Source organism: Gopherus evgoodei, chromosome 1 (assembly GCF_007399415.2).
Source record: "Gopherus evgoodei ecotype Sinaloan lineage chromosome 1, rGopEvg1_v1.p, whole genome shotgun sequence".
NCBI classification, from domain to species: domain Eukaryota; kingdom Metazoa; phylum Chordata; order Testudines; family Testudinidae; genus Gopherus; species Gopherus evgoodei.
In genome coordinates, this window is record NC_044322.1 from 235,257,535 (window position 1) to 235,269,873 (window position 12,339).

A 12,339-nucleotide genomic window follows, 5' to 3' on the forward strand; every position below is an offset into this window, starting at 1 on the left:
CTGACCAATGAAATATGGAAAAAGCTTCCCTTTTAATAGCTCTGCTGCTCTCCACCACAAATACAAGGAGACTGTCAGTGACTCTAGCTCTTAGAGAAGGCAAATAGGTATGGGCAGCAGGTATCATAGGCCAGGGGAGGCCCCGCCCTCACTTTCCATCTTCCCTGAAGCTGGCAGGGGCTCAGCTCCAGCCAGTGGCCTGGAGCTTGGGCTAGCTGGTGACCCAGCATTCTGGCTGGTGGCCAGGGGCTGGGGTGGCCAGGAGCAGTTCGGAGGCAGGCAGGCCAGCGTCTTGGGGCAGGCTGGGGTTCCTCTGGGCACAGAGGTGGGAGGGCCTTGGGGTTCCGGCCATGGGGTCTTGGGAAGAAGGGGCTGGGCCGGGAGGGCTAGCCTTCCTGAAGGTGGGGTTCACGTGGTGCCCAGCAAATAGGTTTCAGGTACGTAAAGCAGACAACAACAGAATGGAGTAGGTACCAACATGAGAAGAGCCTACTTTGTGATAATCTTTAAGACAATATTACTTATTGTTGGTTGGTATCAGAAATGTTATGTGACTAATTTCCCCCCATGGATATTTTAATTTAAAATCAGTTGTGAGAATCCATTTTATTAGAATAACTCCAGACTAGAGCTGGGCAATTTTTTTCAGCAAATAATAATGCATTGTTGGAGGGGGTGGGGGGGAGGGACACGGGACAGGACATATTGAAACTCTTTGTGAATTCAGGTTGAATTGGCAAATAGTTTTTCCTGGAAAGAACTGAAATGTCAAAATATTTTGACTTTTCATTTCAAAACAATACTTCATTTCAAAATTTAGATAATTTGTTTGAGGAGAATAAAAGGGTGAAAAACACCCCAAATGAAACAAAAACAGAACACTTATTTAGAGTTGAACAAAATGTTCAGTTAGACTCAAAACAAAGATTTTTGTTTGTTTATTTGTTTGTTTTTGGTTTGTCATCTTAGTGACAACAACAAAAAAATTCAGTTTGAATCAAACTTTTTATTTTTCCAGTTTGGCCCTGAGAAATTCATTATTTGTTCGGCTTCACGTGGAATCTCTAAAGCATGAACCTCTACTGCTGGAGCCAAAACACCCAGCTGTATTAATTAAAACTATAGATAAAACATAACACATCAATTGCTTGTGCAGGGGCCAACTCTGAGATGGTGTGGCTTACACATAACGGTTTTTTGCATCTCTGATTTATTCTCTTACCTCTCTTTACCTCCTTAGCTCCACATCAGAAGAGACTTATGCTTTACATTGGCAAAATAGCTACCAAAAATGGATTCCATTTTAAGCAGTAAGTCTAAATGTGGTGCATTGAACTTTAAAAAAATACCTTTTTGGAGACCATCTTGCACTAACATGGAAGTGGTGCAGATTAGGTGTGGAACACAGTTTGGTGTATGAAAACATCCAGCAGCTCTGTCTTTCCACATTGGCAGCCAAGATAGATCTTGTGTTACTGCAGAAATAAAAGCTACCTTCTGGATTTGCTGAGAGTATTTAGCTCTAATTACATAAGAAGAGGTCAGATTAAGCGGGTGGTAGGGAAAGAGGAGAAAAAGAAAGGTGGAAGAAAGAGGGGAGAATACAAGGAAAAAGGGAGCAATGGTGTGGGGGTCGGGGGGTGGGAGATAAGAAGAAAGCAAAATGAAGCAGGCCTCGGCAGGAATGAAAAAAAATCTTTCATCTGGTGACATTGTGGGTATACATTATTGTCTAGCAATTTCCACACAGCCTCACACCTTCTGTGTTCACCACAGGCATCAGGAAACAAAGTCTCTCAGAAATTAGAAGTCATTGTGGGAGCAACCAGAGGTGAAAGTAAGCTGGTATGGGCCGGTACGCCGTGCCAGACTGGACCGGCTTCTCCAGTGTTGATTTAAAGAACCCAGAGCTCCAGCTGCTATGTGGAGCCTGGAGCCCTTTAAATCACCACCGGAGCTCTGGCAGCCAGGCTCAGATAGGGATTTAAAGGGCCCGGAGCTCCAGCCGCTGCAGGGAGCCCCAGGCCCTTTAAAGTGCTGCCCAAGCCCCGCTGCCGGAACTCGGGCAGCACTTTAAAGGGCCCAGGGCTCCCTGCAGCGGCTGGAGCCACTAGCCTTTTAACTCACTGCTGGAGCCCTGCCACCACTGCCCTAGGGTAGCGGCGGCAGGGCTCGGGCAGGATTTAAAGGGCTCAGGGCTCCCCACAGTGGCAAGAGCCCTGGGCCCTTTAAATCCCTACCCGAGCCCTGCTGCTTTGGGGTAGCGGCAGCAGGGATCCCGCAGTGATTTAAAGGGCTGGAGCACAGCAGCAGCCGGAGCCCTGGGCCCTTTAATTCGCTTCTGAGCCCCGAGGCAGCTGGGAGCTCTGGGGTGATTTAAAGGCCCTGGGGCTCCCAGCCACAGCTCTTCCAGTTGAGGCCATGCCCTGGCGCAGAACTCCAGCATATCGGTAAATCCTTTAAGTTACTTTCACCCTGGGAGCAACTTTGGTATTGTCACGTTTATAGTTCAGAGAGATCAATCAGCATCAGGACAACACTGGTAATTTGAGAGAAAGGCATCATCCATAGACACATGAAGCAGTTGGAACTCTGCTCATAATGAACACAAATTAATGAACATAAATTGAGGCAGAAGAGCAAATGAGGATGTTGGAATGTGTGCAGATAGGTATAAAATCTCTCTCACATTGATTGGGGCGGTGAGATATAAATCAAATTTGGGTCCCTCTCTCACTCACTCTGAAAGAACAATATTTGTTAGCTGACCAAATGTAGCTTAGACGTTTCTATCAAAACTGCACATGGTTCAGAATCATCTAGGAGGGAATGTCAAGCCCTGTTTCCAAGGGAAACTGACTCCAAGCTTTTGGAATGAGTATGTACAGGAAACCTCGTATGATATCTTTTAAAAGGCAAGCTGAACAACCCAAAGGTAGAAAAATAAAGCATTTGTTCCCCTCAGACAGAATTACATGTTCTACAAATCAAATCTACAAATCCGTTTAATCTGAGGAACAGCTCCAACAATAGTTTAAACAGCAACTTTAAAACAGGCCAGCAGCTGACCTATCAAAACCTGAAAGTAGCCACAGAATACAAGTACCTTGAAACCATGCCAGAAGTAGCCCACACTGGGACCCGTTTCATTTATTGTAGTGGTGTTCTTGAGGGAGGCTTGAACCAAGCCTCAAGTGCTGAATTTCAATTTATGTTTCAAGGGCCCAATCCTTCAACTGATAGCACATGCCACTACTCCAGAGATAGTCTTCCATTGCAGGATTTCTTCTGGCTTTACACAGATGAAATGCAGAGTATTAATTGCTGGTGCTTCCTTCTAAAAAAATCTCAGAGTTATATTGGTTTATAGATCTGATATCTGGAAACAATATATTGATTGTTTTGTGGAAAACACTTTAATGTTTTCTGCTCTCTTACCCAATGTAAACTACATGTGAATGAAGTTACCATTCCACACCTTGTTTCATGTTACCTATAACATACATTTCTCTGGTGCTTTTTCCCCTCCATTAGTGTGTAATTTCTTAGCCCCCCACAATGGCAGCTGCAAAAGGATTAAGGCCATTAGCTTATGTCTTTTTTTTGCTTCTATAAACTGAATACCAGTAGACTATAGGTTTAGATATCATTTGTTAAGGAAGTGTACAAAGGCAGAGAGATTAAATCAGTCACTATTGCCCAAAACATAATAGTTTTCTTTTCAAAATTTGTCCTTTCCCCTATTAAGTAACAGGTCCTATTAAAAATGATAACTTAAATGTATTAGCTGCCAGTTGTATCAAATTGGCTAGAGTATATGGTATACTGACACAAGAATAAGCTAATACTGATACGTTGCATTTATATAGCACTTTCCACCCACAGATCTCAATGCATATAAGCATTACATTAATTCTATACCTTTCTCACTTTTTGAGTGAATTCAGGACTAACAGCATAGGTGAGGCAGGGAATTTTTCTCTGCTAATATGCTTCACACCTAACTTGGAGTAACCACTTGCACTAGAGAATCCAAGGACTGAATGGACATGGAGACTAAACTACTCTTTCAGCTGTAGAGATGTTTATTCGAGGTTAGGCTCATTGGTTCAACTGCCATCAAAATGTGCCAGTTATGCACTGAAACCACCTGTCCATTTTTAAGTACACATATCATCTAGGAATAGTATTACCTGGGAATATCATATTTGTTTGTGATGCAATGCCAGGGAACCAAAGCCTAAACCAAATAAACTCCAACAGCTTTCCTCCAGATACGTCTGTTAACAGCTAGATTCAAATTACAACTGTCAGATTGCAACTCCACTGAAAGTGCTGAACATACATTAACATTAAACTCTACCTCATATGTCTCTTATCTGTGTCCTCATTGCTATGATTCCATGGTTAACATCTACAATGGACAGAGCTGGGGGAAGACAGGCCTGAGACACTGTAACAGAATGACTTGCCCTTGGGCTGGAGAGCCATAGCCCTGACTAAGGCTCATCTGAGAGGAATCAGGTGATTCAAATATAAAAGGCAGCTTGTGTGTGTGTTTGAGTGTATGTATGTGAGCTGGGGGAACACCAGTGACTACAGCTGAGTCTGTAGATTCTGCAGGGAGCAAGAAAGCTCCTGCAGAACCCTGAGTCAGCAGTGGAAAAGCTGAAGAACTAGGAAAGGGTGGGAGAAAATTTCCCAGGTAGAGAAGCCTGGGAGAGACAATGTAAAAGCTGGGGAGAGTCTATAAAAACCAGGTGGGATGAAGACTGCGTGAGTTTTTGTTGTCCGTTATTTTGGATTAATTAAGAGAGAAGACTCTGAATTGAGGCTGAGTCCTAGGGGCCCAGTATGTACCAGAGGACTAAATAAATGGGACATCCTCTGGGGATTGTTTGAACCACCTTTGAATTGTAAGTTCTTCAAGGGTCCTGAAGAGAGGGAAAAGCGAGGCAGGTGCTGTAGAGTGACTGCTGACCACACGGGGGTGCTAAGTAAGCAGCTACTGTGATACACCCTGGCTCAGGACATGGCTTTCTAGGCCAGGGGCTGGCAAACTTTTTGGTCTGAGGGCTGCGTTGGGTTTCAGAAATTGTATGGAGGGCTGGTTAGGGGAGGCTGTGCCTCCCCAAACAGGCAGGCATGGCCCAGCTCCCGCCCCCATCTGACTTCCCCTGCTTCTTGCCCCTGATGGCCCCCTGGGACTCCTGCCCTATTCACCCGCCCTGCTCCCTGTCCCCTGACTGCCCACAGAACCCATCCCTAACTGCCCCCCGCCGCCCCATCCAACCCCCCTCTCCTTCCTGACTGCTCCCCCGACCCCTGCTGCATCCAATCACCTCTTCTCCCTGACCGCCTCAGGAGTGGAGCACTGGTGGCTGGCGGCGCGGCTGCACCAGGACAGGCAGCCACACTGCCTGGCTGGAGCCAGCCATGCATCGCACAGCACAGAGCACCAGGTCAGGCCGGGGTCTGTAGCTGCACTGAGCATTGTGCTGGTGACGCAGTGAGCTGAGGCTGTGGGGTAGGAAGAACAGCAGGGGAGGAGCTGGGGATAGCTTCCCGGACCAGGAGCCTCCCGGGCCAGGGGAGAATGGTCCCGCCAGCTGGATGTGGCCCATGGGCTGTAGTTTGCCCACCTCTGCTCTAGGCAAAGGTTAGTTCCTGATTACATTAGCTCATTAGTGGAGGGTTACATAAGACTTAAAGTTACATTTACTAGCTTATGATATCTACAGTTTCTTTAGTGAGACAATAATTATTGTCCTCAGTATTTATATAGCATTTTACGTGCTAAAAGTGACTCTCAACCCCTGGCTAAAGGGATCCAGCTATTGAACAAATTTCCAGAGGCAAATCCAGAGTCTGACAGTCTTTTGGAATCTCAACAAAGCCTTCCTTTTTTAAAGTCTTTCCACCAGAAGAATGACACTCACAATGTTGACACCTCCTATATCCTAACAAGTTTCCCCCACATCCCCCCACAAAAAAAAAGAACCACCCTATAGGGTGACCAGACAGTAAGTGTGAAAAATTGGGACGGGGATGGGGGGGGTAATAGGAGCCCATATAAGAAAAAGACACAAAAATCAGGACTGTCCCTATAAAAGCGGGACATCTGGTCACCCTACCACGCTACCAGAAGCACCATTTTAACTTAAAAAAGGGACACTTAAATACTACAGTGATGAGTGGCAGTACAAACCCTTAAATAGATAGCTAGATAGTAACAAAACAAACAAAAATTAGTTCTTCTTCGAGTGCTTGCTCATATCCATTCCAGGTAGGTGTGCGCGCCGCGCGTGCACGTCTGCTGGAAACTTTTTACCCTAGCAACTCCAGTGGGCCGGCAGGTCGCCCCCTAGAGTGGCGCCACTATGGCACTAGATATATACCCCTGCCGGCCCGCCCGCTCCTCAGTTCCTTCTTACCGCCGTGTCGGTTGCTGGAACTGTGGAGTGTGGTTCGCTGACCTCCACGTCCCTAGCTCTCCTCGTTGTTTAGCTTATAAAACCTTTTTTCTCAGTTAGTATAGTTACCTTTTCAGTATAGTTGTAGTTAGTTAAGTTTTTGTAAATAGTTATTGAACATTGCCTGTGGGTGGGCTGTTGCCCTCCCCGGCACCCGGCACCGGGCCCATGCCTGGCTCGCCGGGGTTTAAACAGTGCTCGACTTGCAAGAAGCCGATGCCTACAAGCGACCCCCACGACGCGTGCCTGAAGTGCCTGGGGGAGTCGCACATTAGTGACAAGTGCCGCATTTGTAAGGCCTTTAAGCCGCGCACAAAAAAGGAAAGAGACCAACGTCTCCGCGCCCTTCTCATGGAAGCGGCTCTCTCTCCGGCACCGGCAGCGCAGTCCACCGCTTCGGCTCCGGCTCCGGCACCGGACTGCGCCGGCACCGGCAAGACTCCCCGGCACCGACCATCTCCGGCACCGGGAACAGACCTACGTCCCTCGACGTCTGTCTCCACACCCAGGCAGACCCAAGTGGACCGCCCGGCTCCTACCTTAGCCGTGGCACCGCCTGCAGGACTGTCGACTCCGGGCCCGGAGGGTCCGTCGAGTCCAGCTCCTCCTAGCTCCCCAATACGATCAGGGGTTGAGCTAAGGGTCCCATCAACGCCGGAGACTTTCGCCTCGGCTCGGGACTTGATTGCTCTCATGGAGCCAACTCAACCACCCACGGGACGCATAGTATCCACGGGCAAGCCGATGCTTCGTCCATCCTCTCCCGCGTCCCGACGCCGATCACCCCGATGGCGTGACTGCTCACGCTCGGGGCACCGCTCGGAGTCCCGGCACCGATCGCCTAGACGGTGCCGGTCGTACTCGCGGCACCGATCACCATCTGGCCGGTCCTGATCGGCTTCATCTCACCATCGGCACCGAGCCTCCAGGAGTCGTTCGCCTCGGCGTTCGGCACCGCGGTCGACCTCCCGGCACCGAACCGGTGGCAGGTCCCGCACCCGGTCGACCTTCCGGCACCGCGCTGGTAGTAGGTCCCGGTCTCCATTGCCGTCTCGGCACCGGGCCTCCAGAAGGTCGCGATCTCGCTCCAGACGTCGTCCTTGCTCCCGCTCCAGGTCGAGATCTCGGCGCAGGTCATCACGCCACTCTCGGTCTCAGTCCCGGTCCCGGTCCCGGTCCCGGTATGAGTCACAGCACAGACCCCCGGCACCGAGGGCAACGTCAGTCGCAGCACCGGCGGCGCTGTACCATTCCAGCTCAGTGCCTCCCTGGCCTGCTACGGAGCCCTCCGTCTCCTCCCTCGATGATAGTGCTCTCAACAGGCATGAAAACCGCTTCCCGGAGCAAGATAGAGGACATCCGCAGTGGGGATTCTGGACCCCGTGGGCATACGCCCAGTTGCAAGGTCCTCATCAGATCACCCCCCGTCCATTGGCGGAGCGTAGACCACCGGAGGCTACGGTGTCCAGGCCACCCCTCTCTCCACAAACGGAGGACACTTCCTGGGACCCGGAGCTCCCTCAAGATACCGAGGTGCAGCCCCTTGTGCAACCCCCCGTCGATACTCTGTTGCCCGGAGTCTCCTCATCTTCATCCCCGGATGAGGCGGTGGCCAGTACCTCTTCCTCCAGCCCCCCGCCATTGGATTTAAGGGCACATCAGGATCTCCTCCGCCGAGTGGCTCAAAATCTAAACCTTCAGGCGGAGGAGGTAGAGGAAGTGGAGGACCCAGTGGTGAGCATCCTGGCAGCTGATGCACCAACCAGGGTTGCCTTGCCCTTCATAAAGACCATACAAAATAATGCCAATACCATCTGGCAGTCACCGGCCTCCATTCCCCCGACCTCTCGGGGGGTGGAGCGGAAATACATGGCTCCATCTAAAGGGTATGAATATTTGTACGTTCACCCGACTCCCTGCTCTCTAGTGGTCCAGTCGGTGAGCGACAGGGAGCGCCACGGACAGGAGGCCCCAGCGCATAAGTCAAGGGAGGCCAGGCGCATGGACCTTTTGGGCCGCAAGGTCTATTTGGCAGGGGCTCTACAGCTCCGCGTATCCAACCAGCAGGCTCTCCTCAGCCGCTACTCCTTTAACACCTGGGTAGTGACGGAGAAGTTTGCGGAGCTCTTGCCACAGGACGCACGCCAGGAGTTTTCCACCATCCTGGACAAGGGCAAGAAGGTGGCGAGAACATCACTCCAGGCCTCCCTTGATGCCGCTGACTCAGCCGCGCGAACCCTGGCTTCCGGGCTCACCATGCGGCGCCTCTCGTGGCTGCAGGTCTCCGGCCTTCCGCCGGAACTCCAGCACACGATCCAGGACCTCCCCTTCGAAGGCCAGGGTCTGTTCTCCGACAAGACTGACCCTAGGCTAAAGGACTTAAAAGATAATAGGGTCATCATAAAGTCGCTCGGAATGCATACTCCGGCGACCCAACACAGGTCCTTCAGACAACAGAACCAGCAGCAGCAGCGGCGTCCATACCCCCCGTTCCGCCCGAGACAGGACCCCTCGCGACGCCGGGGCAGGAACAACCGCCACAGGCAGTCGGGAGGTCAGGCGGGACAAAGTCAGGGTCCCGCTAAGGCCCCCCCAGGGCCTAAGCCTTCATTTTGAAGGAGCGCCCGAGGGCGCAGTACCAGCCTCCCCTACGGATCCTTTCCCGCAGTTTTCCAACCGCCTTTCCTCTTTCCTCCCGGCGTGGTCCCAAATAACATCGGACCGCTGGGTCCTACGCACGATACAGGATGGTTATCGCCTGCAGTTTTCCTCACTCCCACCCTCCCACCCCGTCCCTCTTCAGGGACCCCTCTCATGAGCAATTCCTCCGTCAGGAGGTGCACACGCTCCTGACCAAAGGAGCCATAGAGGTGGTTCCGGAGAACGAGAGGGGAAAAGGGTTTTACTCCCGCTATTTCCTGATCCCCAAATCCAAGGGTGGTCTCAGGCCCATCCTCGACCTGCGGGAACTCAACAAGTACATCGTGAAGTTGAAGTTCCGCATGGTGTCCCTCGGAACTATCATCCCATCCCTGGATCCCGGAGACTGGTACGCCGCCCTCGATATGCAGGACGCCTATTTCCACATTGCTATCGCCCCCCATCACAGGCGTTTCCTCCGCTTTGTGGCCGACCGCCAGCACTATCAATTTGCGGTCCTCCCATTTGGCCTCTCTACGGCCCCACGAGTATTTACAAAATGTATGGCAGTAGTCGTCGCTCACCTCAGACGATGCCATGTCCACGTCTTCCCCTACCTGGACGACTGGCTGATCAGGGGTACGTCAGAGCAACAGATCAGGGATCATGTCACCAGGATCAGCTCCCTTTTTGCAGCTTTGGGCCTCATAATCAATGCCGACAAGTCCACTCTACTCCTCACGCAGCGGATAGAGTTTATTGGAGCTGTTCTAGACTCTACCCTCGCCAGGGCCTTGCTGCCCCTGCCCAGGTTCCGGTCATTGTCAGGCATTATTCTCCGGTTGCAAGCGGCCCCGCTGACCTCAATCCGAACGTGTCTGGCCCTATTAGGCCACATGGTGGCCTGTACGTTTGTAACGGCGTACGCCCGTCTCCGCATGCGGCCTCTTCAAACATGGCTGATTGCTCAGTATCGACCGACCAAACGGTCCTTGGATTCAGTCGTCACCGTCCCTCAGGCGGTGCTGGACTCTCTACACTGGTGGCTGGACCGATCCGTGGTGTGTGCGGGGCTCCTGTTCCATCCGCCCCAGCCTTCCGCATCCCTAACCACAGACGCTTCCGACCTGGGCTGGGGAGCTCACTGCGGCACCCAGAGGACTCAGGGCTTGTGGACCCCGCAAGAGATCAACCTCCACATCAACGTAAGGGAGTTGAGAGCGGTCCGCCTTGCTTGTCAAGCATTTGTCCATCTCCTCCACGGTCGTTGTGTTGCGGTATTCACCGACAACACGACGACCATGTTCTACATCAACAAGCAGGGCGGCACCAGGTCCTCTCCCCTCTGCCTGGAGGCGATACGTCTCTGGGAGTTCTGCATAGCCCATTCTATTCACCTGTCCGCCTCCTACCTTCCCGGAGTGCGAAATACCCTCGTGGATCGGCTGAGCAGATCCTTCCTCTCACACGAGTGGTCCCTCCGTCCGGACGTCGCCCTCTCACTCTTCCAGAGGTGGGGTCGTCCCCGGATAGACCTCTTCGCATCCCGGATGAACAGGAAGTGTCGAACATTCTGCTCCTTCCAGGGTCGGGAGCCCAGGTCTCTCGCGGATGCATTCCTGATCCCTTGGACAACACACCTCCATTACGCTTTCCCGCCGATTCCCTTGATTCACAGAGTTCTAATCAAGGTGCGCAGGGATAAAGCCCAATTGATTCTAATAGCCCCGGCATGGGCCAGGCAGCACTGGTACCCCGTGTTGTACCTCTTAGTGACCAACCCCGTTACCCTACCTCTTCATCGGGATCTCATCACGCAGGACCACGGCAGGCTCCATCACCCGGACCTTCCGTTGCTCCACCTCACGGCGTGGCTCCTCCATGGTTGACTGACTCTGAGCTGCGGTGCTCCACCCCGGTCCGCGAGGTTCTCTTAGGCAGCAGAAAGCCTTCCACCAGAGCGACTTACACAGCCAAGTGGAAGCGCTTCTCCTGCTGGTGTGCAGAGAAAGCTCTTCGTCCTATGGAGGTTCCCGTCACCACTCTTCTGGACTACGTCTGGTCCCTTAAGACACAGGGGTTGTTATTGTCGTCCCTACGAGTTCACCTCGCTGCCATCTCTGCTTTTCATCCTGGCGTGGATGACTGTTCTGTTTTCTCTCACCCCATGGTGGCGAGATTCCTGAAGGGGCTGGAGAGGCTCTATCCCCAAATTCGCCCTCCGGCCCCCTCATGGGACCTCAACCTGGTCCTGTCCCGGCTCATGATCCCTCCTTTCGAGCCCTTAGCTACCTGCTCCCTGCTTTACCTCTCATGGAAAACCGCCTTCCTTGTGGCCATTACCTCAGCTAGAAGGGTGTCAGAGCTGCGGGCCCTCATGGTGGACCCGCCGTATACGGTCTTCCACAAGGATAAGGTACAGCTGAGGCCGCACCCTGCTTTCCTTCCTAAGGTGGTCTCAGCTTTCCATGTCAACCAAGAGATTTTCCTCCCAGTTTTCTTCCCTAAGCCCCAATCGTCCCGCAGGGAGCAGCAGCTTCACTCGCTAGATGTCCGACGGGCGCTAGCCTTTTACATGGACAGGACAAAACCCTTCCGCAGGTCCCCTCAGTTATTCGTGGCAGTGGCGGACAGGGTCAAGGGGCTACCGATCTCCTCTCAGAGGTTATCGTCATGGGTTACGTCCTGCATCAGGACCTGCTACGACTTGGCCCAACTCCCGTTGGGCCGAGTGACTGCTCACTTTACCAGAGCACAGGCATCCTCGCTGGCCTTCCTCGCCCGAGTGCCCATTCACGAAATCTGTAGGGCAGCGACCTGGTCATCCGTTCATACATTTGCTTTGCATTATGCCCTGGTCCAGCAGTCCAGAGATGATGCTGCTTTTGGATCTGCAGTACTCCAGGCCGCGACCTCTCACTCCGACCCCACCGCCTAGGTAAGGCTTGGGAATCACCTACCTGGAATGGATATGAGCAAGCACTCGAAGAAGAAAAGACGGTTACTCACCTTTGTAACTGTTGTTCTTCGAGATGTGTTGCTCATATCCATTCCACACCCGCCCTCCTTCCCCACTGTCGGAGTCGCCGGCAAGAAGGAACTGAGGAGCGGGCGGGCCGGCAGGGGTATATATCTAGTGCCATAGTGGCGCCACTCTAGGGGGCGACCTGCCGGCCCACTGGAGTTGCTAGGGTAAAAAGTTTCCGGCAGACGTGCACGCGCGGCG